This window comes from Schistocerca serialis, chromosome 5, assembly GCF_023864345.2.
Source record: "Schistocerca serialis cubense isolate TAMUIC-IGC-003099 chromosome 5, iqSchSeri2.2, whole genome shotgun sequence".
In the NCBI taxonomy this organism is placed as follows: Eukaryota; Metazoa; Arthropoda; class Insecta; order Orthoptera; family Acrididae; genus Schistocerca; species Schistocerca serialis.
The window spans coordinates 755035783-755063724 of NC_064642.1; positions in this window are offsets into that span (position 1 = coordinate 755035783).

The window sequence follows — 27942 nt, forward strand, 5'->3', positions numbered from 1 at the left end:
GCCTAGAAATCACCTACCTATAACTTCGTAATTTATAACGGATAAGTGTTTTTTGGGACGGGGGGGGGGTCACTATGGTGGAGGCGAGTGGAAAGAAGGCACAGGTCTACAAAATGAAGAGCAAGCAGGCGAGTCGCCATTCTCTTTACCGCACTACGTCACAAGAAGCAACTACAGTGTATTCCTCAAAGTTATGCCAACCCCTTTGCTCTGCGCCTTCTGGAGATGCCTTTTGTGGAAGAACGCTACTATCTTACAGAATGTCTAAGAACCAGTTTCTTTCCTAACAGCACAGAACAGCGTGCAGAGATTTATGTAGCCTCTGTCCATATGTTTTTGTTACATTACCATTGTTTATAGCACATATTTGTATTCCATGAAGTACCATCGCACTTTGTTGAAAATAAACAGTCTTCAGGCCTGTCTGCATACTGTATCACTACTGATCATAAGGCACACTGCAAAACAGCCAGCATAATTTTGTGGCACTCCCTGTAGTCGTTATTTGTGACGTAGTGGGGTAGAGAGAGTGTGGACGCGCCTGCTTGCTCTTCATCTTCGAGACTTGTGAAACAGGGAAGTGCAAGGCCACAATCTAGCGATCTACCTTCCATCTCACTTCTGCTTTCCACTCACCTGCACTCTGTTACATGTCGCAGAACACAATTTATTGCGCAATACGGCTCTATTGTACTTAGCCATGGTACACACGTTTAACATTCGTTCTTAAGTCACTTCATGTAACAATAAACATTAACTTTATACCATTAAATGAGCATATTTAATAATCCGCGATTTTTTCATTCCCTGTAACAAGGAAAATACACTACTGGCCATTAAAATTGCTACACCATGAAGATGACGTACTACAGACGCGAAATTTAACAGACAGGAAGAAGATGCTGTAATATGCAAATGATTAGCTTTTCAGAGCATTCACACAAGGTTGGCGCCGGTGGCGACACCTACAACGTGCTGACATGAGGAAAGTTTCCAACTGATTTCTCATACACAAACAGCAGTTGACCGGCGTTGCCTGGTGAAACGTTGATGTGATGCCTCGTGTAAGGAGGAGAAATGCGTACCATCACGTTTCCGACTTTGATAAAGGTCGGATTGTAGCCTATCGCGATTACGGTTTATCGTATCGTGACATTGCTGCTCGTGTTCGTCAAGATCCAATGACTGTTAGCAGAATATGGAATCGGTGGGTTCAGGAGGGTAATACGGAACGCCGTGCTGGATCCCAACGGCCTCGTATCACTAGCACTCGAGATGACAGGCATCTTATCCGCATGGCTGTAACGGATCGTGCAGCCACGTCTCGATCCGTGAGTCAACAGATGGGGACGTTTGGACGACAACAACCATCTGCACGAACAGTTCGATGACGTTTGCCGCAGCATGGGCTATCAGCTCGGAGAACATGGCTGCGGTTACCCTTCACGCTGCATCACAGACAGGAGCGCCTGCGACGGTGTACGCAACGACGCACCTGGGTGCACGAATGGCAAAAGGTCATTTTTTCCGATGAATCCAGGTTGTGTTTACAGCACCATCATGGTTGCATCCGTGTTTGGCTACATCGCGGTGAACGCACATTGGAAGCGTGTATTCGTCATCGCCATACTGGCGTATCACCCGGCGTGGTGGTATGGGGTGCCATTGGATACACGTCTCGGTTACCTCTTGTTCGCATTGACGGCACTTTGAACAGTGGACGTTACATTTCAAATGTGTTACGACCCGTGGCTCTACCCTTCATTGGATCCCTGCGAAACCCTACATTTCAGCAGGATAATGCACGACCGCATGTTGCGGGTCCTTCATGGGCCTTTCTGGATACAGAAAATGTTCGACTGCCGCCCTGGCCAGCGCATTCTCCAGTTCTCTCAGTAATTGAAAAGTCTGGTCAATGGTCGCCGAGCAACTGGCTCGTCACAATACGCCAGTCACTACTCTTGATGAACTGTGGCATCGTGTTAAAGGTGCATGGGCAGCTGTACGTGTACACGCCATCCAAGCTCTGTTTGACCCAATGCCCAGGCGTATCAAGGCCGTTATTACGGCCAGAAGTGGTTGTTCTAGGTACTGATTTCTCAGAATCTATGCACCCAAATTTCGTGATAATGTAATCTCATGTCAGTTCTAGTATAATATATTTGTCCAATGAATACCCGTTTATCATCTGCATTTCTTCTTGGTGTACCAATTTTAATGGCCAGTAGTGTATTAGTCCTAAAGAAAAAATGAGCAGCAGTCGAGATGACAGGCATCTTATCCGCGTGGCTGTAACGGATCGTGCAGCCATATCTCGATCCCTGAGTCAGCAGATGGGGACGTTTGCAAGACGACAACCATCTGCACGAACAGTTCGACGACGTTTACAGCAACCTGGACTATCAGCTCGGAGACCGTGGCTGCGGTTACCCTTGACGTTGCATCACAGACAGGAGCGCCTGCGATGGTGTGCGCAACGACGCACTTTGAACAGTGGGCGTTACATTTCAGATGTGTTACGACCCATGGCTCTACCCTTCATTCGATCCCTGCGAAACCTTACATTTCAGCAGTATAATGCACGACCGCATGTTGCAGGTCCTTCATGGGCCTTTCTGGATACAGAAAATGTTCGACTGCCGCCCTGGCCAGCACATTCTCCAGTTATTTTCTATATATACACCTGCACAGATGTAGATGTATAAAATACGTACGGTGCGTGGCGGAGGGTGGCGTGCACCACTGCTAGTGATTCCCTCCCCTGTTCCACTCCCAAACAGACTGAGGGAAAAACGAGTGCCAATATGCCTGCATATGAGCCCCTTAGTATCTTATCTTCGTGGTCGTTACGCGCATTGTATGTAGGTGGTATCGGAATCGCTCGGCAGTCAGCTTCAAATGGCGATTCTTTAAATTTTCGCAGTTGTGTTTCTCGAATAGAACGTCACTTTCCCTCCAGGGATTCTCATTTGTGTTCCCGAAGCATCTCCGAACCACACTTTCCTAAAATTTTGCCAATAAACCGAAGTCGACCATTTGGCTTCCGTGTAACAGTTCCAACATGCTCGGTCCATTTCATATCGCTCTGCAACGCTACGCCCAGATATTTAAACGACGTGACTGTGTCAAGCTGGACACAACTAATACTGTATCCGAACATTACAGGTTTTTCTTCCCACTCATCCAAATTAACTTACATTTTTCGACATTTAGGGCTAGCTGCCATTTATCTCACCAACCGGAAATTTTGTCTATGCCGTGTTGTACTTTTCTACAGTCACTCAACATCGACATCTTACCGTACACCACGGCATCTTCTGCACACTTCCCTGGGGCACTCCTGACGATACCCTTGTCTCAGATGAACATTCGCCGTCGTTGACAACATAATGGGTTATATTATTTGAGAAGTCTTCGAGCCACTTACTTCTCCGTAAACTTATTCCATATGCTCGTGCGTTCGTTAACAGCCTGCAACTGGGCACCGTGTCAAACGCTTTCCGGAAACCTGGAAATATGGAATCAGCCAGTTGCTCTTTATCCACAGTTGGCAGTGTATCATGTGACAAAAGGGCAAGCTGAGTTTCGCACGAGCGATGCTTTCTAAAACCATGCTTATTCATGTACACAAGGTTCTCAGCCTCAAGTAAGTTTATTACATTCGAACTGAGAATGTGTTCAAGGATTCTGCAGCAAAGCGAAATTAGGGATATTGGACTGTAATTTTGCGAGTCTGTTCTTTTAACCTTCTTATAGAATCAGCAGTTTTTGAGGTATCCTCCCCCCCCCCCTCCCCCCCCGCCACCACCCCCTCACACGCTACCGGTGTAGATTTTTAGTATGTTGTTCTTGGCACTCCGTCGTAACACACATACACACACACACACACACACACACACACACACACATTAGTCATACCGGACTCGAGAGTCCACTACCGCAGCCACGTGTTTTCGCCATCTGTCCCTGTCTTGGGCTATTTCCTTCCATTCGCCTTCAATACCTAGGCTCCTCAAATCAGCCTTCACATTGTCCTCCTCAGTCTCGCCACAGGATGTTTTCCTTCTAAGTGCCCTACCAGTACTCTGCGCGCTGCCCTGCCCTCATCCATTCGAGCTACGTGACCCGCCCATCGCAGCCTACGTGATTTAATAATACAGATTATGTCAGGGCTTGAATAGAGTTCGTGAACCTCTTCGTTATGCAGTTTTCGCCACTCTCCGCTAATGTCATCCCTTTTTACTCCGAAAATTTTCCCCAAAATTTTGTTTTCAAATACTCGAAACGGCTTTTCATTTTGCATTGTGAGAGACCAAGTCCCACACCCATACAGCACAACTGGTAGCATAATAGTTTTGTATATTCTAATCTTTAAATTCCTAGACAATATCCGTGATGAAAGTAATCTATTCAGTGAGACGTAGCACGCATTTCCCGCCCGTAATCTCTTCTTCAATTCGGATTCAATCTCATTTCTCGAAGTGATGTCCACCCCTAGATACTTAAATGTGTTCACTTTTTCAAACTGCATGTCTCCAACTCTTAACATTTCCTGATCTACTGCTGTTGGCGTTCTAGTAGTAACGAAGTATTCAGTTTTGTCTTGACTTACCCTTAGACCTACATCTTCACTAACCTTGATTAACGCATTCGCATTTGCTGTTACAGATTCTTTCCTATCGCTAATGATGTTTAGATCATCTGCATACCCTAATATCTTAATATTTCCATTTAACTCCACACCCTCTGAATTATCTGCTGCCATTCGTACTATATATTCTAGGACTAAATTAAAAAGTAGCGGAGACTACCGCTGTACAAAAATTTGCAACTACAAGAATTTTTTTCTCTAATTTTCCTTCATTAACTGGACTGTTATGTCCACGGTACTGGCTCCATTTATACCGAAACTGCAGGCCATGTAGGGGTCTCAGTTGGATCTTAAGTCGTCGGGACGATCGCAGAGTTCTGTAAGTTATACCGAAATGGCCTCTTCATTCCGAGTATTCTGTCCCAGCTTACTGATAGGCGGGCGACGGTCCTTGGATCAGGCAGACTACTGTTGGTTGAAATGGATTTCCTGCCGCAGATTTTCTACCTTAGGCAGACTATTCAGCTACGTAGTCGAAATTTCACGAACAATTCCAATTATTTTATTCACTGGTCGGAGCAACAAAACCACGCCGGCCGTTGTGGCCGAGCAGTTCTAGGCGCTGCAGTCTGGAACCGCTCGACCGATACGGTCGCAGGTTCGAATCCTGCCTCCGGCATGGATGTGTGTCATGTCCTTAGGTTAGTTAGTTTAAGTAGTTCTAAGTTCTAGGGGACTGATGACCTCAGATGTTAAGTCCCATAGTGCTCAGAGCCATTTGAACCATTTGAACAAAACCACAATCATAATGTCCTGTGCTCACTACGGCCCACAATCTATAATCTGGGTACCTACACTACTGGCCATTAAAATTGCTACACCAAGAAGAAATGCAGATGATAATCGGGTATTCATTGGACAAATATATGATACTAGAACTGACATGTGATTTCATTTTCACGCAATTTGGGTGCATAGATCCTGAGAAATCGGTACCCAGAACAACCACCTCTAGCCGTAACAGCGGCCTTGATACGCCTGAGCATTGAGTCAAACAGAGCTTGGATGGCATGGACAGGTACAGCTGCCCATGCAGCTTCAACGCGATACCACAGTTCATCAAGAGTAGTGACTGGCCTTTTGTGATGAGCCAATTGCTCAGCCACCTTTGACTAGACGTTTTCAATTGGTGAGAGATCTGGAGAATCTGCTGGCCAGTGCAGCAGTCGAACATTATCTGTATCCAGAAAGACCCGTACAGGGCCTGCAACATGCGGTCGTGCATTATCCTGCTGAAATGTAGGGTTTCGCAATGATCGAATAAAGTGTAGATCCACGGGTCGTAACACATCTGAAGTGTAACGTCCACTGTTCAAAGTGCCGTCAATGCGAACAAGAGGTGACCGAGACGTGTAACCAATGGCACCCCGTACCACCACGGCGGGTGATACGCCAGTATGGCGATGACGAATACACGCTTCCAATGTGCGTTCACCGCGATGTAGCCAAACACGGATGCGACCATCATTATGCTGTAAACAGAACCGGGATCCATCCGAAAAAAATGGCGTTTTGCCATTCGTACACCCAGCTTCGTCGTTGAGTACACCATCGCAGGCGCTCCTGTCTGTGATGTAGCGTTAAGGGTAACCGCAGCCATGGTCTCCGAGCTGATAGTCCTTGCTGCTGCAAACGTCGTCGAACTGTTCGTGCAGATGGTTGTTGTCTAGCAAACGTCCCCATCTGTTGACTCATAGATCGAGACGTGGCTGCACGATTCGTTACAGCCATGCGGATAAGATGCCTGTCATCTCGACTACTAGTGATACGAGGCCGTTGGGATCCAGCACGGCGTTCCGTATTACCCTCCTGAACCCACCGATTCCATATTCTGCTAACAGTCATTGGATCTCGAATAGCGCGAGCAGCAACGTCGCGATACGATAAACCGCAATCGCGATAGACTACAATCCGACCTTTATCAAAGACGGAAACGTGATGGTACGCATTTCTCCTCCTTACACGAGGCATCACAACAACGTTTCACCAGGCAACGCCGGTCAACTGTTGTTTGTGTATGAGAAATCAGTTGGAAACTTACCTCATGTCAGAACGTTGTAGGTGTCGCCACCGGTGCCAACCTTGTGTGAATGCTCTGGAAAGCTAATCATTTGCATATCACATCATCTTCTTCCTGTTGGTTAAATTTCGCGTCTGTAGCACGTCATCTTCGTGGTGTAGCAATTTTAATGGCCAGTAGTGTAAATCTGTTGTCTACGCACTGACGCCACTACAGTCTGATTCTTCCTTGTTTACGTTGTGTACTGAGTGTTTAAGATGCCTCCAATAATTATGAGTCCCGCCGACTGTGAAGTACGGACTGTTGTAAGATTTCTTAGTGCTAAAAGCCTAAAAGCGATCGATATTCATCGTGAGATCTGTGCAGTTAACGGAGAAAATATTACGAGTGATGGAATGGTAAGAAAGTGGGTGAGAGCATTTAAAGATGGCGCCACAAATGTGCATGATGGACAACGGAGTGGACGTCCTTCGGTCTTTAATGAAAATTTGGTGCAGGAAGTGGACAATAAGGTGAGAGAAAACAGACGCTTTACGATTTCCTCCTTGCGGGATGACTTTCCTAATGTTTCTCGTAGTGTTTTGTATGGGATTGTGACCGAGCACTTGAATTACCGAAAAATGTGTGCACGTTGAGTACCGAATATTTTGACGGATGTGCACAAAAGCAAACGTTTAGAAAGTGTATTGGCTTTCCGTGAGCGGTACCACAACGACAGTGATGATTTCTTAAGGCAAATTGTTAAAGGGCGATGAAACATGGGTGGCCTATGTCACACCAGAATCAAAGCAACAGTCCATGGAATGGCGGCATTCAGATTCACCCAGAAAAGTTAAGTTTAAGCAAACAATTTCTGCCCAGAAAATCAAGTGCACAGTTTTTTGGGACAGAAAAGGAGTATTGCTTGTGGAATTTCTGCCTCATAATGAGACAATCAATGCAGCAGCTTACTGTAAGACATTGCCCAATCTGCGTCGTTCAATTCAGAACAAAAGACGTGGCAAGTTGAGCAAGGGCATCGTTTTGCTGCAAGACAGTGCCCGTCCGCATGTGGCGAATCAGACCAAAGATCTCATCACATTTTTTCGATGGGAAACAGCCCCGATCTTGCGCCCAGTGACTACCATCTGTTCCTGCACTTGAAGAAACACCTGGGTGGTCAGCGTCTTCAAGACGGTGAAGTCAAAACAGTGGTGATGCAGTGGTTAACAAGTCGGGCGGCAGACTTCTATGAGAAGGGTATTCAAAAAATGGTACAACGTTATGACAAGTGCCTCAATATTGTTGGAAATTATGTAGAAAAGTAGATTAAGGTACAGGCTTTCATGTAAAAATATAGCACGAATTTTTTAAATTTCAAAACGGTACTTACTTAAAAAGCACGCCTCGTACATTTAAGTTCGGTATCGACTGCCAGTCCCTCCACCATTAATCAATCCTCTGCAGATCATTCTGCAAATCGATATCGTCTTGGCGTTACTACTTTCTTATAGACTACCGTCTGAGGACAGACTTAGAGAGCTTCAGTAACGGACTTATCACACTTCCTTGGGGTACTCCAGAAATTACATCTGTCGATTTTGTTCTGTTAAGAGTGGCGTGTTGAGTTCTCTCTGCAACTAAGTCTGAATCCAGTCGAAAATTTGGTCCGACGCCGTAAACTCGTATTTTTTTCACTAAACTTCACTGAAGTTACCCCGTGGTCTAGGGGACAGTCGGCTCTCAGCCGTGGCAGCGTGCGGACGGCCCCGCGCGCCGGCCAGTGCTCTGCTGCAGGTGTTTGTTTACTTCCGCGTCGTAGCTTTAAGGCTAGTGTCCGTCCACCATGAACAACATGTCGAGCGCTTACCGCCGTGCGACCCTTAAAGTTTCCTTCCCAGCTGAACATGCGCGACCTCGTGCACATGAAGTTGAAACGTTCATACGTGAAGAAGTTCGTTTAGATCCTAACCACGTTATCGGAATCCATTTTTCGATCACGAGTAGTGTCGTTCATATTAAAATGACAAACACCGAGGTGTGTGAAGATGTTATTCGCCGCCATGCCAATGGACTTAAGTTCAAATACTCTGATGGTCACGTCGGAGATGTAACACTTGAACTCACAGAGTACGGTCAACGTACGATTAGGGTGTTTGAACTACCTTTTGAAGTGCCGAAGGACGAAGTTGTCTCTGTGTTACAACCATACGGTAACGTCATCGGTTACGTAGAGGAAAAATGGCAAACCTTCACGACCTACCATGTTCTTAATGGTGTGCGTCAGGTCAAAATTGAACTGAAAAAACGTATACCATCATACCTGACAATTGGCGGGGTGCGAGCCATTGTCATGTACGACGGCCAACCCCGAACATGTGCGGGTTGTGGACAAGAAGGCCACGTCAGGTCCGCCTGCATGCGACGCCGCCTGATCCAGACGCCGGTCGGCGAGGAAGCGTCCCCAGCGGTGATCACTCAGATCTCTGTGACATAGTCCAAGGTTGCCAAGGAAGGTAGCACCTCTATACAGAGTCTTCCGGCTCCGTTGACGTCGTCTGATCAGGTAGATGCAACCGCTACTGAGATTCCTTCTGAGGTGCCACAGACGCCAGATCCTGACCTGCCGAATCTTCGCAGCACTGTGACTGAAAATGCTACTGAGATGGACGTTGATCCGGGAGCGGTACCTACTTCTGCTTTCCTTCAGACTGGTCCGGAGTCAGACGAAAGCCACTCGCAATCAGACTCTGAGCGACATGTTCGAAAACAAGGGTCGACACGAAAGAGAAAGAAACATAGCCGCACACCCCCTGATGAATCCATTCTACGGATGGATACCAGGGATGCAGACCCGAAGATGGACGACAAACCGCTCTTTAATAACCAAAAGTCTGATGCGAACGACCCGCCACAGGCGACCACGGGCAACGAACACCCCTCCTTACTGGCGCCATCGCCCCCACAGGTCGACGTTGAAGAGAGCCTATCCGCTGAGCCGAAAACTACGTCTCCTCTCCACGTGGATGATGTGCACAGCCGATGTCCTACCGCAGTATCAGTCTCCTGGGCAGACGACGTGGAGATCGAAGGGACTGGGGTGGACGGTGCTGATGATGGGGCACCCCCATCGGTTGTGCCCGCGCCCCCAAACTCTCCACAATAGCAACCTCTTCAGCGGACCGGCAAGATCGACGACCTCTCGCTCCTGAAGAAGGAGCCCCACCTGTGCCTGTGGGACTCCAACACCAGCATTATCGTGTCGCAACGATTAACCTCGCGACTATTCGTGCGCCCCACAAACTAGCGCTGCTCCGTGATATGATTTATGATGCGGACATAGATATTGCGCTTTTTCAGGAAGTGCATGTCGCCGATTTTTCACCACCACATGGCTTCACGGCGCATCTTTCTCCCGCTTCGGACACCGGTAGTGGTGCTGCCATCATCTTACGAGAAGGTCTTCCTGCCGAAGATGTCCTATACCTCCCCAATGGCAGAGGTATGGCCCTTACTCTCTTTGGTGTACGCATCGTCAACATTTATGCGCCGTCGGGCTCCAGCAACCGTCGTGAACGCAATGCCTACTTCGCGAATGAAGTTACACCCCTTTTTATGGGACCACACCATGACTGGGTCATGGGTGGAGACTTCAACTGCACCGAGCGACCTCAGGATCAATTGCTGCGTCTCCCACCATGCGCAGCTCCGGAAACAGTCGTCACGCGGCTACAATTTGTCGACACGTGGAGACATGTTCACGGTGATCTTATGGGCTTTACGTACTACACTGTGCACTCCTCTAGCCGACTGGATCGCATCTACATCTCGCGATCCCCAATTCAACACACTCGACAGGCTGAAATCTGGCCTGTTGCCTTCTCAGATCATGAGGCTTACTTCTGTGATGTTGTTCTCACAAGACAGGCAGTATGGCACGGACGTGGTTTATGGAAACTAAACATGGTACTTCTTAATTCACCTGACTGTCGACTTCTAATAGAAGACACTTGGATCACATGTAATAGACGCCGTCCCACGTATCCGTCTACCATATCCTGGTGGATCCAGTGTGCAAAACCTGCTCTTCGAAAAACTTTGATCCGGTATGGCAAAGATGTTGTAGCCTGGAGGAAGAGCACTATGGACTTTTACTACAGGATCCTACGAGAATGTTCCACGATGCCAGCCTGCCCCGAGCGCCATACAAGGATGAACCATGCTAAGGCACAAATCTCCAATCTCATGCGGAGGCATTTGGAAGGAGCGGTAGTACGATCTCGTACTACTGATCGCATGTCTCATGAACATCCGTCGATGTACCATATCATCCAAGAACGCCACAATCGACGCCGAAAATTGATCCACGTCCTAACAGACCAAGAAGGGCGTCGCTACGTAACCCAATCTACAATAGGGAATGTGCTTCATGCCCACTACCAGCAGCTCTACGCAGAAATCCCACATTCCTCAGAGTTGATCGAGGAAGTCTCGCAGCTCAACTTCGGTGGTATCCCAGGAGATGCGACGATTGACTTGATGTCAGAGGTGACTGATGATGAAATCTGTGATGCGATCCGGGCAGGAACCAACAATCGCTCCCCAGGCCCCGACGGACTTCCCCTCGAATTTTATCGCACCTTCCGTGATTTGTTAGAGTCCACCTTCACCTGCATCTGTCGGGAACTGATGTCTCCAGAAGTACCTGTGCCGGACGCTTTCATGGAAGGAATTATTATTCCTGTACATAAACCGCATGGTGGCAACAATATCAGTGATTATCGGCCCATCACCCTCCTTAACAGTGATATGAAAATCTTCACTCGCCTTTTGGCGGCACGACTTAAAAACGTTGCCCGATATGTTGTGTCGCCAGACCAAGCATCTTTGGGAGGGGATAATAATATCCGCACGGCTTTATGCCGCTACAGGGATATGATCGCCGTTACCCAGGCACAACGCCTGTCTGGGGCACTTGCGTCTTTGGACTTTAGTCAAGCTTTTGATAGGGTTGACCATTCTTTCCTTACGGCCGTTCTCCACCATATGGGTTTCCCAGTAGCCGTTATCACGGTAGTGATACGCCATCTGCGGGGTGCCTCATCCAGGATTATGTACAATGGCAGACTCACTCCTCCGATAAAAATAGGTCGATCTGTACGTCAAGGTTGCCCTCTATCAGTGGTTTTCTACGCCTTTTCCTTGGAATCCTTGCTATGTGGTTTAAGACAACGTTTGGTAGGGTTGTCCTTAGATCGCTACCGATTCTGTTGCACGGCCTATGCTGACGATGTAGTCATCTGTTTACGTAATGCCGACGAGGTTCGAACTGTTTTGACGTGGGTAGCGACTTATGGTGAGGCATCGGGTAGCTCTTTAAACGTACGCAAGTCACAGGTTATGTTCATTGGCACGAGACTTCCCGTGGAGAGCGTTACACCTCTCACCACCGTTGATACCATTCGTTGTTTGGGAATAGATTTTTCATCTGATCTGTGGTGTTCAGCCACCATCAACTGCCGACGCCTTCGTTTAATGATCAGAGCAGGTCTTATGGACCATCGCCTTCGATCCCTAGATATTCCCCAACGAGCTCGATATGTAAATATATATATCGCATCCCGAGTTCCCCATGTAGCACAAGTTCTACCTTTCCCGATTACTGTGGCACGTCGCATGTTGGCAGCGATGGCATCTTTCGTCAGCTCTGGGCTGTTGTTCAAAGTTAACTATGCAACCCCTACTCTTCCCCGTGAACGAGGTGGGATAGGTCTGTTTCACGTGCCGGATAGAGCTCGCGCCCTATTTGTCAGCTCCCAGATGACGGTATGGACACGTTGCCCAACAAGCCTCACTGGTTTCCTCCTGTCGGCATATTCGCCGGTCTCACTGTCAGCCCCAGTGATGATATCGGACGTTCCAGCCCAGTTCCATTATATACGATACTTCTTTCTTGAACTCAGTTATCTACGCCTCACCTTACCAAGACAACTTTTACTCAAGACAAAGGCAGTCTACAATGTCCTCCAATTAGGTCGTGCACCTAACCCGATTGAACAAAAGTTCCCCCAGGTTGACTGGCGTCATGTATGGCGCGCGGTGTTCGCCTGTTACCTTGACACGAATGTACAATCTGTCTGGTACCTAACTGTCAATGGTAAGCAAATCAACCAATTTCGCCTTCATCGTATCCACCTCGCCCAATCACCTCTATGTTCCAAGTGTGGAGTGCCAGACAATGATGAACATCGGTTTGTTTGCGGACCGGCGGCGGAGGTTTGGCACTTCGTTCGTCGTATTGTGGCTTTTCTAACGCGTGACATTCCGGATCAGATTACTCCCCTTTCATTCTTATTTCCGGAACGTGACTATTTTCCTCGGACAAAGACCAATGCTGTGGATTGGATTCGCGGACATGCCATTCACTACCTATTTGGACAAACTGTCGACTCTGTACTCGATTTTTGGACATACCTCAATGACCGTCATTATGTCGTTGTCCGTCACCCAAAATACAGACAATTTTTCTCAAACTTCCTTGGGAGTGCTTTCCACGACCCGCCTCGCAGCTGGAATGTGTTAAGCCAAGAGAGAAGAAGTTTCCCTGTTCGAACCAATGAACATTTCTGAACAATTTAACGGAACACAACCATTTCCAGAAGACGTGACTCAACATATTACCAGCGGGGCGCAGAAGGCCTCTGATCAATTACACAACAAAAAGAAAAACAAAAAGAAAAAGAAAGGAAAAGAAAAAAAAGAAAAAGAAAAACAATAAAAATAAAAATAAAATTCAGAATAAGAGGAAAAAACGGGGTAGCATCTTTGATTCATAATCAAAACGTCTTCGGTCCCGGGTTCGATCCCCGCCGCTGCCTAAATTTTGATAAATAGTCAGCATTGGCAGCCGAAGACTTCCGGCATAAGAAGTCAGCCTCATTCTGCCAACGGCCTTGTCAAAGAGGGCGGAGGAGCGGATAGAGGTTCAGGGCACTCTCTTGTCCTAGGGGTGGGAAATTGCCCCTAAAGGCGGAAGAATCAGCAATGATCAACGACATGAGGATGCAGAAGGCAATGGAAACCACAGCATTAAAGACACGTAACGTGTATCCACAGGACATATGGCCTGTATTTGAAGAAGTGTCATGATGATCTCTCCATTGGCAAAAGATTCCGGAATAGTCCCCCATTCGGATCTCCGGGAGGGGACCGCCAAGGGGGAGGTTACCATGAGAAAAAGACTGAATATTCAACGAAAGGATAACGTTCTACGAGTCGGGGCGTGGAATGTCAGATGCTTGAACGTGGTAGGGAAACTAGAAAATCTGAAAAGGGAAATGCAAAGGCTCAATCTAGATATAGTAGGGGTCAGTGAAGTGAAGGGGAAGGAAGGCAAGGATTTCTGGTCAGATGAGCATCGGGTAATATCAACAGCAGCAGAAAATGGTATAACAGGTGTAGGATTCGTTATGAATAGGAAGGTAGGGCAGAGGGTGTGTTACTGTGAACAGTTCAGTGACTGGGTTGTTCTAATCAGAATCGACAGCAGACCAACACCGACAACGATAGTTCAGGTATACATGCCGACGTCGCAAGCTGAAGATGAACAGATAGAGAAAGTGTATGAGGATACTGAAAGGGTAATGCAGTATGTAAAGGGGGACGAAAATCTAATAGTCATGGGCGACTGGAATGCAGTTGTAGGGGAAGGAGTAGAAGAAAAGGTTACAGGAGAATATGGGCTTGGGACAATGAATGAAAGAGGAGAAAGACTAATTGAGTTCTGCAACAAGTTTCAGCTAGTAATAGCGAATACCCTGTTCAAGAATCACAAGAGGAGAAGGTATACTTGGAAAAGGCCGGGAAGATTTCAATTAGATTACATCATGGTCAGACAGAGATTCCGAAATCAGATACTGGACTGTAAGGTGTACCCAGGAGCAGATATAGACTCAGATCACAATATAGTAGTGATGAAGAGTAGGCTGAAGTTCAAGAATCAATACGCAAAGAAGTGGGATACGGAAGTACTAAGGAATGACGAGATACGTTTGAAGTTCTCTAACGCTATAGATACAGCAATAAGGAATAGCGCAGTAGGCAGTACAGTTGAAGAGGAATGGACATCTCTAAAAAGGGCCATCACAGAAGTTGGGAAGGAAAACATAGGTACAAAGAAGGTAGCTGCGAAGAAACCATGGGTAACAGAAGAAATACTTCAGTTGTTGATGAAAGGGGCAAGTACAAACATGTTCCGGGAAAATCAGGAATACAGAAATACAAGTCGCTGACGAATGAAATAAATAGGAAGTGCAGGGAAACTAAGACGAAATGGCTGCAGGAAAAATGTGAAGACATCGAACAAGATATGATTGTCGGAAAGACAGACTCAGCATACAGGAAAGTCAAAACAACCTTTGGTGACATTAAAAGCAACGGTGGTAACATTAAGAGTGCAACGGGAATTCCACTGTTAAATGCAGAGGAGAGAGCAGATAGGTGGAAAGAATACATTGAAAGCCTCTATGAGAAGAATTAAATGATCTGCTGAACGGAATGAACTGTCTAATGAGTACACAGTATGGTTTGAGAGTAAATCGGAGAACGACGAAGGTAATGAGAAGTAGTAGAAATGAGAACAGCGAGAAACTTAACATCAGGATTGATGGTCACGAAGTCAATGAAGTTAAGGAATTCTGCTACCTAATCAGCAAAATAACCAGTGACGGACGGAGCAAGGAGGACATCAAAAGCAGACTCGCTATGGCAAAAAAGGCATTTCTGGCCAAGAGAAGTCTACTAATATCAAATATCGGCCTTAATTTGAGGAAGAAATTTCTGAGGATGTGCGTCTGGAGTACAGCATTGTATGGTAGTGAAACATGGACTGTGGGAAAACCGGAACAGAAGAGAATCGAAGCATTTGAGATGTGGTGCTATAGACGAATGTTGAAAATTAAGTGGACTGATAAGGTAAGGAATGAGGAGGTTCTACGCAGAATCGGAGAGGAAAGGAATATGTGGAAAACACTGATAAGGAGAAGGGACCGGATGATAGGACATCTGCTAAGACATGAGGGAATGACTTCCATGGTACTAGAGGGAGCTGTAGAGAGCAAAAACGGTAGAGGAAGACAGAGATTGGAATACGTCAAGGAAATAATTGAGGACGTAGGTTGCAAGTGCTACTCTGAGATGAAGAGGTTAGCACAGGAAAGGAATTCGTGGCGGGCCGCATCAAACCAGTCAGTAGACTGATGCCAAAAAAAACAAAAAACAAAAAACATCAGTGCGCGTCGGTTTGAAATGCCTTCTTGATGTCAAGGAACACGGGCACAGACTTGACCGCCGTTGCCTATTCTTATTTGTAAATACGCGAATTAAATGACAGTATTTTTCATTTACCCTCTATAGGCCAATCTCTCAGTCTAGCAGTAAAGTATTTTGTGAACTTGCAAACTAATGTATTCGAGAAATATCAACCAAAAACTAAGGTTAACTTCTCGTAACTGGTGTTAGCTACCACGTAAAATATCTGACATGACACAGAATCTGGTTTCATCCCACTGCGTTTTTTATAACAACCTCTTGCGTGCATTGTACTCTTTTAATCTCATTTTAAGTACGTATCTCGTGTGCTGCTTAATTTTTGCTCATATCCATAATATTGGGTATTTGTTTTTGGTTCATATAAACCACCAGCTGCTTTCGTAGTATGGTGTCCTGTGGACTCACATACATTTGTTATTGCTTATGAGTCCGTATGTGAACCGTCTGATTTAAATGTATTGTACAAGTAAGTATATTGTTCATATTCTACTTCATTTTTGTTCGCACCCACATTTCGTACTTTCTCGCATTTAGTCGAGAACTTCCTGTTAGCAGCTTTTGACAGAATTGGTACTCAACTTTATTACATCTTGCCAGGGAACGAGTTCAGTATTGTAATTCTGCTTTGAACGGTGTCGTTTCTTGCCACACTATTGAATGCAGAATTACATACTGTACTCATTACCTGACAAGACGTAATAAAGATGAATACCAATTCTGTCAAACGCTGCTAACATGGAAAGTTAAATGCGCGAAAGTGCAAAAAGTGGGTGTGAACAAAAGTAGAATACAAACAATATACTTACAGCGCATTAAATCGAACTGTTCACACATGGACTAGTAAGCACTGTGACTCCAGAGAAGCCACGAGAGCAGAAATTCAATAGAAAACGAGCAACATACTTACGGTGGAATTCAAAGGGTGCGATACACACGAGAAGTAGTGATCACGAACACAGTGCAATGTAACCAGCTTTAGTTTACAACGAAATGAAAGTAAACACGGAAGACTTCAAATTTCCCAATAAAAAATCGAGATAAAGGACTGGTAAACGTTTAACACTCCAAATGGCCTGGTAGCGAACGAAGGTCGTGTCACCGGCAGTCCATATACACTATGTGATCAAAACTATTTGGACACCCCCAAAAGCAGTGGTTAGACACTGGACTCGCATTCGGGAGGACGACGGTTCAATCCCGCGTCCGGCCGTCCTGATTTAGGTTTTCCGTGATTTCCCTAAATCGCTCCAGGCAAATGCCGGGATGGTTCCTTTCAAAGGGCACGGCCGACTTCCTTCCCCGTCCTTCCCTAATCCGATGAGACCGATGACCTCGCTGTCTGGTCTCCTTCCCCAAACCAACCAACCAACACCCCCAAAAACACGTTTCTCATAGTAGGTGCATTTTGCTGCCATCTACTGCCAGGTACTCCACATCAGCGACCTCATTAATCATTACACATCGTGAAAAAGCAGAATGGGGCTCTCCGCGGAACTCACGAACTACGAACATGGTCGGGTGATTGGGTGTCACTTGTGTCATACGTCTCTACGTGAAATTTCCACACTCCTAAACATCCCTAGGTCCACAGTTTCCAATGTGATTGTGAAGTGGAAACGTGAAGGGACACGTACAGCACAAAAGCGTACAAGCCCATCTCGTGTGTTGACTGACAGAGACCGCCGACAGTTGAAGAGGTCGTCATGTGTATCCAGACCATTATACAGGAATTCCAAACTAAATCAGGATCCACTGCGAGAACTATGACAGTTAGGCGGGAGGTGAGAAAACTTGGATTTCATGGTCGAGAGGTTGCTCATAAGCAACACATCACGACGGTAAATGCCAAAAGACGCCTCGCTTGGTGTAAGGAGCGTAAACTTGGGACGATTGAATGGTAGAAAGACGTTGTGTGGAGTGACGAATCACAGTACACAATGTGGCGATCCGAAGGCGGGCTGTGGGTATGGCGAATGCCCGCTGAACGTCATCTGCCAGCGTGTGTAGTGCCAACAGTAAAATTCGGAGGCGGTGGTGTTATGGTGTGGTCGTGTTTTTCATGGAGGGGGCTTGCACCCTTTGTTGTTCTGCGTGGCACTATCACAGCACAGGCCTACATTGATACTTTAAGCACATTCTTGCTTCCCACTGTTGAACAGCAATTCGGGGATGACGATTGTATCTTTCAACACGCTCGAGCACCTGTTCGTAATGGACGTCCTGTGGCTGAGTGGTTACACGACAATAACACCCCTATAATGAACTGGCCTGCACAGAGTCCTGACCTGAATCCTATAGAACACCTTTGGGACGTTTTGGAACGCCGACTTCGTGCCAGGCCTCACCGACCGACATCAATACCTCTACTCAGTGCAGCACTCCATGAAGAATGGGCTGCCATTCCCCAAGAAACCTTCCAGCACCTGACTGAACGTATGCCTGCAAGAGTGGAAGCTGTCATGAAGGCTAAGGGTGGGCCAACACCATGTTGAGTTCCAGCATTACCGATGGGGGCGCCACGAACTTTTAAGTCATTTACAGCCAGGTGTCCGGATACTTTTGATCATATAGTGTATGTGTTTCACCCCCTGAGGAAAGCACACTAATGCTAACTGCCAGCGCGTGTCAGTTGCTGGGGCATTGTTGGAGTCAACCCCACAATGCACAAGTGATTCATTTGCCCGTACCTTTTACTATTTTGCAAATGTTACAGTAAAGTTATTTTATTAAGTACGTCCTAACGAATAACTGAATGTGACATTTCCTTACTGTTTCGCACATTCGCTTAATAAACAGTACTGAAGTTACTATACTCGAGTAACCAATCAGCCACGTTAGCTAAACGCAGGAGCTCGCCAAACTGTAGTGCTTGGTTTCCTCGATCGCAGAGTATATGTGTCTATGGAGCTTGCATAGCCTACTGGACACGTTTTGAACATCAAACCGGGATAGTCACGTGATTTTTGGACTACACTGCTTGTCTAAAATTTGTGGTGAAAGCGTAGCTTAAACATTACACTTATTTTGTCTTGTTTTGTATACGTTTCTGCGCTTTTGAGTTTTATTAACAGTTGTGGTGCTACGGATGTAAAGGAAAGACTCTGAAAGGAGGACCAGTACTTTCCATAAGTATGTACAACGAAAGTATAATTGTAAATGCCCCATTGATATGAAGCACATTATATGTTAAAAAATATCGAGACATAGTATTATAAAGTCTTTCGTTGCAGAGATCATTTCTGCGCTTTTGTGGCTTGTGTTTACGACACAAGTGCTGGATAAATTTGCAAGTGTATTTGATTAAACTGCCAGTCAGTGTGTACGTAATGGTGCTGAGTTCGTCTGCAGATAAAATTTATACATGACAGTCTCATTAATGTCCTCAGATTTATGCAGGTTCTCAAACCATTCTGTGTATCTAAGTATTTCTGCCTAAGGCAGTTTCCTGTACAGTGACATCGTAACGCAGTTCATTAGAACCGAGATTCAAAAATACGAATAAGTGCAACGTAAAAAAAAAAAAAATACTGTTGGCTGTCAATTCTTATCCTGTTACCGAAAAACACCTAAATAAAGTGGAATCTGATCTATGATACTGCGGCAAAAAAACACAATACCATTGCTCTTCACATCTTCACAGCTTCAGTTCCTGGTACAAAGCTAATAAGACGTCTGTAAAACACGTATACTGAGTTTCACGCTACTTCTGAAGGCGATCTAACTGTAATAGCGAAGTAATAACACTCAAAATAAGCTAATCGCTCTAAGGGCTAAAATTCACCGTCCCAGACAGAATTCTCGTCCTGCACCTCTGAATGCTCACTCCATAGATATCTATACTCTATGGTCGCTAACGCCGATCGATACCTTTTTATGACGTCAGCGGCCTATTGCAACACTTCTTTAAGGAACAAGGATAATATTTTTGTGCCTCACGCTTCCGCGAAACTACGAGACTGTGAGCTTAGTGGCTGCTTCACTAAACTTCTGTGCACTGCACGCTCAGTGTTCGTGCGTATCTGCAGAGATACAAAAAACCCTAATCTTCCTTTTTTTCTTTCTGAAACTCCTTGATTTGTGGACCCAGAAATATATCTTCCTTCGCCTTCGCAATTAAAGACGAGGCAATTTGTCAGCTAGATTTGCAAATCTTCCGCTTGCTGGATGCGAGGTCGTTACAAATTGTTTCATTAGGCCAAGCCTGCTGTGAAATGGTGGGAGTAGTATATCTACACGAGCTTCCAGATTTTCGCGTTGAAAACTTTTTCCTCTCTCTTCAGCTCCGCTAAGGTCATTTCTTTCTCCCGTAGTGAGTGAGATTTACGGTCTTAACTACCCCTTGCGAAGGGAACATTTACATTCGTGCAGTCTTGTTGCATTCCCAGTGACACAGTAATACTTGGAAGTCATTGCATATTTCCCGTTTCCGTTCATTGTATTTCTCTGAATGTAATGTGCTTTGCAGGAGCTTGTAACTAGCTAACGGTGTGCGCAGCTGGGACATTGGAAATGGAATCACGTCTGTACCTGCCCTCGCTGAGGTCGGTACTTCCATGGCGAAGAGTGTAAATCTCAACCAAGGAGTTCGGCATGTTATTTACTTCTGCTTAAATCACGCACTAAACCATTGAAACCTGTTTGATATAGTGTGACATTGACTCATCTTCATTGCAATAACGAGAATCCTTTTCTTCTGTACGTCTGATTTCTTTTAATTTTCATCGAGGGATATAATAAACTGACATGGGCTGAGTACAACGTTTAAGCAACTAACGGGAATGCAGCCGGATGACTACGTCGACAACCCGCGATATTTCGACAGGAGCCCACCCTGCCATTTTCAAGGCATAACTGCAGCAAGTAACCGCTGTGCAAGGGAATTTAAAACCTCGATTTTCAGAGAAACTCCGAAAAGATAGCACTCACTCATACTGTAAAGAAAGGCGTTCCTCTTCGTCCGATTGCGAGTAACATTGGTGCTCCGATACAGCAAAACACCTTGTCACTCTGTTGAGCCCTATAGTGGATCGGTGTGAGCTTCACATTAAGAATTCGGTGGATTCCTTGCGTGGTTTAGAGAGAAACCGTGTGAATGACTTTGATATTCTAGAAAGTTTTGATGTGGTCTCTCTCTTCACTCGTGTTCCTCTGTCTGAGTCGTTATGGTCGATTGAGGTTAGGTTTGGTGCTGAGTTAACGAATTTATTTCGACATGTGTTGACTTCCACGAGCAGACCGATGGAGTTGTGATACCAAGCCCCTTGTCAGGTATTATTGCCAATTTCATTATGGAAGACTTCGAGAAACGACCCTCTTAGCTGGCGGCTTTTAAGTCTGCGCGGTTTTTTTCGTATATGGCAGTGAGAATTTGAACGACTTTTTGGAACACCTGAATTCAGTCCACCCGAATATTTGTTTCACGACGGAGGTGGAAAAGGATGGCTATCTTCCCTTCTTTGATGTGTTGGTCAGAAGGTTGATGGTACGTTGGGACATGCCGTTGGTAGGAAGCCTGCTGACATTGACTTGTATCTGCAGGCTGGTAGCTGTCACCATCCGGCCCAACTTTGAAGGGGTACTCTGTTCCTTGGTTCACATGGTGTGTGTAACCGTGGACCCTGAGAGTTTGTCAGCCCATCTCGAAATCACCTTTCGTCAGAATGGTTACAAGTGAGAGACAGATCAGACGTGCGTTGCGCTGTCGACCAACTGTGCACTGGGTGACTGGTGATGATACCGAGGTGGCACCAAAGTCTACGGCCTTTCTGCACTACGCAGGGATTATTTGGAACAGGTCTGGTAATATTTTGCGGAAATATGGTGTGAAGTGCGTTTTTCGACCCATCATTTAAGATCAGGGTCCTTTTAGATTCCGTAAAGGATTATCTTGGTTTGCGTAAGCCTGGTGTCTACCGTATTCCTCGCAATTGTGGCGTGTCGTATATTGGTCGGACTTTTACGACTGTGGAGGACCGGTGTACTGAATATAAGTATCAGCCGAGTAAATCCACCACTGTAGACCATTGTCTTCCGACAGAATATAACAGGGAGATTCTGGTACGCTCTTCCAGCTATTGGGACACTGTTGTTAAGGAAGCTGTTGAAATTACGTAAATTAGCAAGTTACCTTATAAATGGAGATGGTAGTTTTTGTTTAGGTTCTGATGGAATCCAGCTCTCTCTCTTGTCAAAAAAGCATAGGGACAGAGTTGATGCTACCTCACCAACTGATTATTAATGTCGCCATCGATAACTTCTGACGTCGATCATCTGTAGTTTGTGATGACGCTATTGTTTACAGTGTGTGTGCGTGTTACATTTACGGAGTTGCTCTGAAACCGATGTTTTAAATTGACTTGTGCAAAGCTTGCTTGCTGCAGTTATGTCTTGAAAATGACAGAGTGTGCTCCTGCCGATATATCGGCGCGTGTTGACGTCACCCGGCTGCGTTCCCGCAAGTTATTTGAACACTGAGACATGGCCCTCTGGCTTTTTTTCCATTGTATAGGCATAGCACGCAACGTTACCTCTTTTTTACCTTTTCGTCAATTAATTCACATGCTGTACAACATAATGGGATGCCCACTCCGTCTCCAGCTTCTATTCCAAAGCAATGTTTGAACGCTTTCTTGGTGACTTGTTTAAATTTTCTTACAATGTTGAAAATAATAAAACTGTAATAGCTGTTGTCTAGATTAAGCAGACATCTAGGCACTTTGTGGAAATCAAAACATATCTTGTCGGTAATATAGCCACATAACATTAGCACTGAATACCCCCCCGAAACACTAAACTGTGGAAGCGAACGCTTCATGCAGTTTCTGAACCGAATGAAACCAGTTTCAACACAGTTAGTTATAAATAATCAACCAACGCTTAGGAATGTCACATAGTTCTTGCTTCAATAAAAATTGTCATTGAAAATACATTGTTATCGGCATTTATTACTGTTAACGACAATTACTGTTGACCCAGTCGAGACGTGTAATGTTGTTCTGAAGTGTCAGCGGATGATCATATCTATCTTATTTTCGCCTTTCAACTGCTGTTGAACAAGAACGTGGTCCATTTGATCACACTAGGTGCATCGGCATGAACGTGTATTTTTCTAGAATTTTCGTGTGTTTAAGGTGAACTTTATATCATTCGTGTCAAACGCAGAAAATTCTACACATCAGGTTTTACGAGGTATGAGTGTCCAAAACCATTTCAGAATTTTAAGCAGTCGTAGACTCGTCAGATGCAGAGTAAAAGACGATTTGTAGCTAGAAATAAACAGACGGATCAGGCAAAGAGTCATAAATGTAGATTATAATAATTTAAGGATACAGAGCTATATCATGATAACTCAGGCAAAGTTAAGCATTTCAGGAAGTGAAGGTTTGACAGAAGTAGACGTAACGGGCATTATTTAACGAAGATCCTTATGCAAGCAGCTAATGACGTTGTAGATACGAAAGAATTATTAGAAAACACACTGGAATGGGCCAGCTATTAAAAAGTGGCGGTGTTTAAGCAGAAATTATAAAAACTGAAACAAATGTCACACAAAAAAAATCTTTTACAGAATATCTGCGCGAATAAATTATTTTTCATAGTTTGAGCAATGTTGTAATTATTCTACTTCACACGATAAGAGACAGACAAAGCGTAAAAGACTATACTTAGAGACGTTTTCCAAGTGTTTGGAAAAAAGTGCAAGCGATTCTCGTATATAAGAATGGTGAAAGAACGGACCCGTAAAATTACAGACTATTAACCTTAAAGTCCAGTTCCTTGCAGAATTCTTGAGTATGTTCTACTTTGGAATAAGGTATTATAAATTTTCTTGAATGAGAGAAACTTCTTCCCGGAAATCAACACGGATTTAGAATTCGTCGCTCGTGCGAAACTCAGCCTGCGCTTTCCTCAGCGATATCCTGCGAACCATGGATGAAGGGCAGACAGACAGATTCCATATTCTTAGATTTCCGGGAAGTGTTTGACGTACTGCAGTACTGCTGGCTGTTTACAATTCCCAGAGAATACGCGATAGATTCCGAGATGCGAGTATTGAGTGACTCGAATACTTTCTAAGAATCTAGTACGAGTGTTCATCAGAGACAAGGGTGTCATGAAGAGTGACCTAAGGAAGTGTGATAGGACTGTTCTTGTTCTTTTCATACATAAACGATTTTTTCGGACAGAGTGAACAGAAATCTGTGGTTTTTCGCTGATGACGCTGTGGTGTACTGGAGTTGATCGTCTTTGAGTGACTGTGGAAGGATACGGAATGACTTGGATAGAATTTCAATTTGGCGTGAAGAATGGCAGCTTATTCTAAATGTGGACAAATGTTAGTTAACGCAAGTGAATAGGAAAATAACTCTAGAAATTTAGAAAATAGTATTAGAGGTATTCTGCATCACAAAGTCACGTCGATTCAATTTATAAGCGTAACGTTACAAAGCGACGTAAATGGAACGAGCACATATGGTCGGTTGTGGGAAAGGGAAATGGTCAGACGTGTTGAACCAATGGATGAGGGAGAAGAATTATTAACATTATTAGAATGAACTCACGAAAATGTTTTTAAACAGCGTTAAGAAAAATGGAAATCTCACTCGAATCAGAAAAGACCTTCAGATTACGAGGTGCCCGCAGCCCAGAGGGCTTCCGGCCTAGATTTGAAGAAGAAGAAGAAGAAGAAGAAGAAGAAGAAAGATAAGGATTCTGCATCCGTCTGCATCTACATGGTTACTTTGCTATTCACAAAAAATTGCCTGGCAGAGGCATTTTAGACGGAGATCATGCTCGGATTGTTTCAAGGATGAGGAAGGAAGTCGACCGTGTTCTTTCAAAGAAACCATCCCGGCATTCTCCTGCAGTGATTTAGGAAAATCACGGCAAACCTAAATCTGGATGGCCGAACGCGGATTTGAACCGTTTTCCTCCCGAATTCCAGTCCACTGTGCCAAGACTAGACTCGAATACAAAAACAGAATATCGAATACTGAACAGCAAAATATCATAAATGCAAGGCCCACGTTACGATACGGAAACAGAGACCGACAGTAGCTCTCTTAGTGGCCTGGCAGGCAGTTTCAAATAGGGAAAATATGGCGTGAGAATCCAGATTCTTGTCTTGCGAAATATTCACCTAATGAGTAGGCCTGGTAAAGTAATATATTTGAAATAGGAGATAGTCAAAAACTAAGATGATCGTCTCGTATCTGAAGTTCACAGTAACGTAAATTTTCTACATGACATCGATTTGGCCTTTTTACTGTAAAATTATTTATTTGTAAAATTCAATACTGAAATTTCGACCATGTAGCTGTTATCGAGTAGAAACTGTGTTCCTGATTGCGAGCTTCCTCTGTGTATTGCATTCTTAGAATTGCATTGTAAATATGTTGCCCGTATTCTGCTTAATGTTTTGCTCCCGTCCGTAATATTGGGCGGGATATATGATTAAATGTTTGTTTTTGTTTCATATACAACAGAAACTGGTTTCATCGTATGATACTATATGGACTAAAGTCTATCCGTTACTGCTTAGGAATCCGTGTGAGAACTGCTGGTATATTACGTTATTTTTGTTCCCATCCATTTTTCGTGCTCTCGCATATTGGGAGGCTACCGAAATTCTTCTTGACTTCTGCTAGAACGTATTGTTTTTTCAGTACGCGTTAACGTGTGAACACACCTGCCTAACTACCGTCACATTTTTAGTATTTGTAAAGAAGAAAGCGCTAGTCGCTAAGACTACAAAGCAAACTCATCTACTTCTACATCTTCATCCATGATCTGCAAACCACTGTGAAATGCATAGCACTCAGTGGCTAGAAGCACTAACAATCCGACCTTTATCAAAGTCGGAAACGTGATGGTACGCATTTCTCCTCCTTACACGAGGCATCACACCAACGTTTCACCAGGCAATGCCGGTCAACTGCTGTTTGTGTATAAGAAATCGGTTGGAAACTTTCCTCATGTCAGCACGTTGTAGGAGTCGCCACCGGCGCCAACCTTGTGTGAATGCTCTGAAAAGCTAATCATTTGCATATCAACGCATCTTCTTCATGGCAGTTAAATTTCGCGTCTGTAGCACGTCATCTTCGTGGTGTAGCAATTTTAATGGCCTGTAGTATATTGACAGGCCAGTGTCAAAATACCCAGACTAGTGAACAGGGGTCGACAAGAGATTCGCGAACTTATACCACTTATTGCCTGAACCGCTCTTTTCTGAGCCAAAAACATCGTTTTAGAATGGGAGGAGTTACCCTAAATTATAATACCATATGGCATAAGTGAATGAAAATAACCAAAGTAGACTAATTTTCGTGTCGAACAATCATTTACTTCAGATACCGTTCGAATGCTAAAAAGGATAGCTTTAAGTCTTTGAACAAGGTCCTGAACTTGAGATTTCCATGAGAGTTTACTATCTGAACACCTAGAAATTTGAACTGTTCAGTTTCACTTATCATATGCCCATCCTGTGAAATTAAAAGGTCGGGTTTTGTTGAATTGTATGTTGCAAAAACTGAGGCTTACTGTGATTTAGCGTTAGTTTATTTTCTACAAGCCATGAACATATGTCATGAACTCTACTATCTGAAACGGAGCCATTGTTGCAAACAACATCCTTTACTACCAAGCCAGTGCCATCAGCAAACAGAAATATTTTAGAGTTAGCCGTAATACTAGAGGGCATATCATTTGTATAAATAAGGAATATTTAGGAGTGGCCCTAACACTGATCCTTGGGGCATCCCCATTTGACCATACGCCATTCAGACCACACATCACAGCCATTCTCAACACTGTGAATAGTGATTTTTTGCTGTCTGTTGTGGGGGGGGGGGGGGGGGCGGGTTAACCAATTGTGCGCTGATCCCTGCATTCCGTAATGGTCCAACTTCTATTTTATGGTCAACACAAACGCCTTAGTTAAATCTAAAAGATATGCCTAGCGTTCGAAATCTTTTGTTTAACCCATCCAGTACCTCACAGACAAAAGAGAATATAGCATTTTCAGTTGTTAAACGACCTCTAAAGCCGAACTGTACATTTAATAGCAAATTATGTGATATAAAATGATCAATTATCCTTACATGCACAGCCTTTTCGATAACTTAAGCAAACACTAATGTTACAGAAATAGGTCTAAAATTGTCTACATTATCCCGTTCTCCCTTTTTATAAAGCGGGTTTACTACTGAGTAATCGTTCAGGAAACTGACTATTCCTAAAGAAAAAATTACAAGTATAGCTAAGTACAGGGCTAATATGTGCATCTTAGTACCTTAACATACTGCTAGGCACTCCATCATATCCATGAGAGTCCTTAGTCTTCAGTGATTGAATTATTGACTCAATCTCCCCCTTGTCTGTATCGTAGAGGAGTATTTCAGACATCAATCTCGGAAAGGCATTTGTCATTTCGCTGTATAAACTAATTTTTTTCTAATTCACCAGCAATACTCAGAAAATTATTGTTAAATACTGTACATATATCTGATTTATCAGTAACAAATATTTTTACTAGGAACTGACTTTATATCGTCGACCTTGTGCTGCTGACAGACACTTCCTTCACAACTGACCATATGATTTTAATTTTATCCTGTGAATTAGCTACTCTATTTGCGTACCAGATACCCTTTGCCTTCCTAATAACACTTTTAAGCAGCTTACAATACTGTTTGTAATGGGCTACTGTAGTTTGATTGACTACTTCTAAGTTGGCGTCGCAGCCAACGTCTTGCTGCATCAATTATCTCCCCATCATCCACGTACTGGTTACCGCGAAATGCATTCTTCAGCGGACCGAATGGATGGAAATCAGAAGGTGCTAGATCAGGACTGTAGGGAGATCGGACAGGTATGCTCTACTTTGTCGCGGTGAGGACAAATGCCTCGCCCAACGACTCACCGTGCTTTTGTTCGCTCCCAAGTCTCCGTATACAATCTGCAA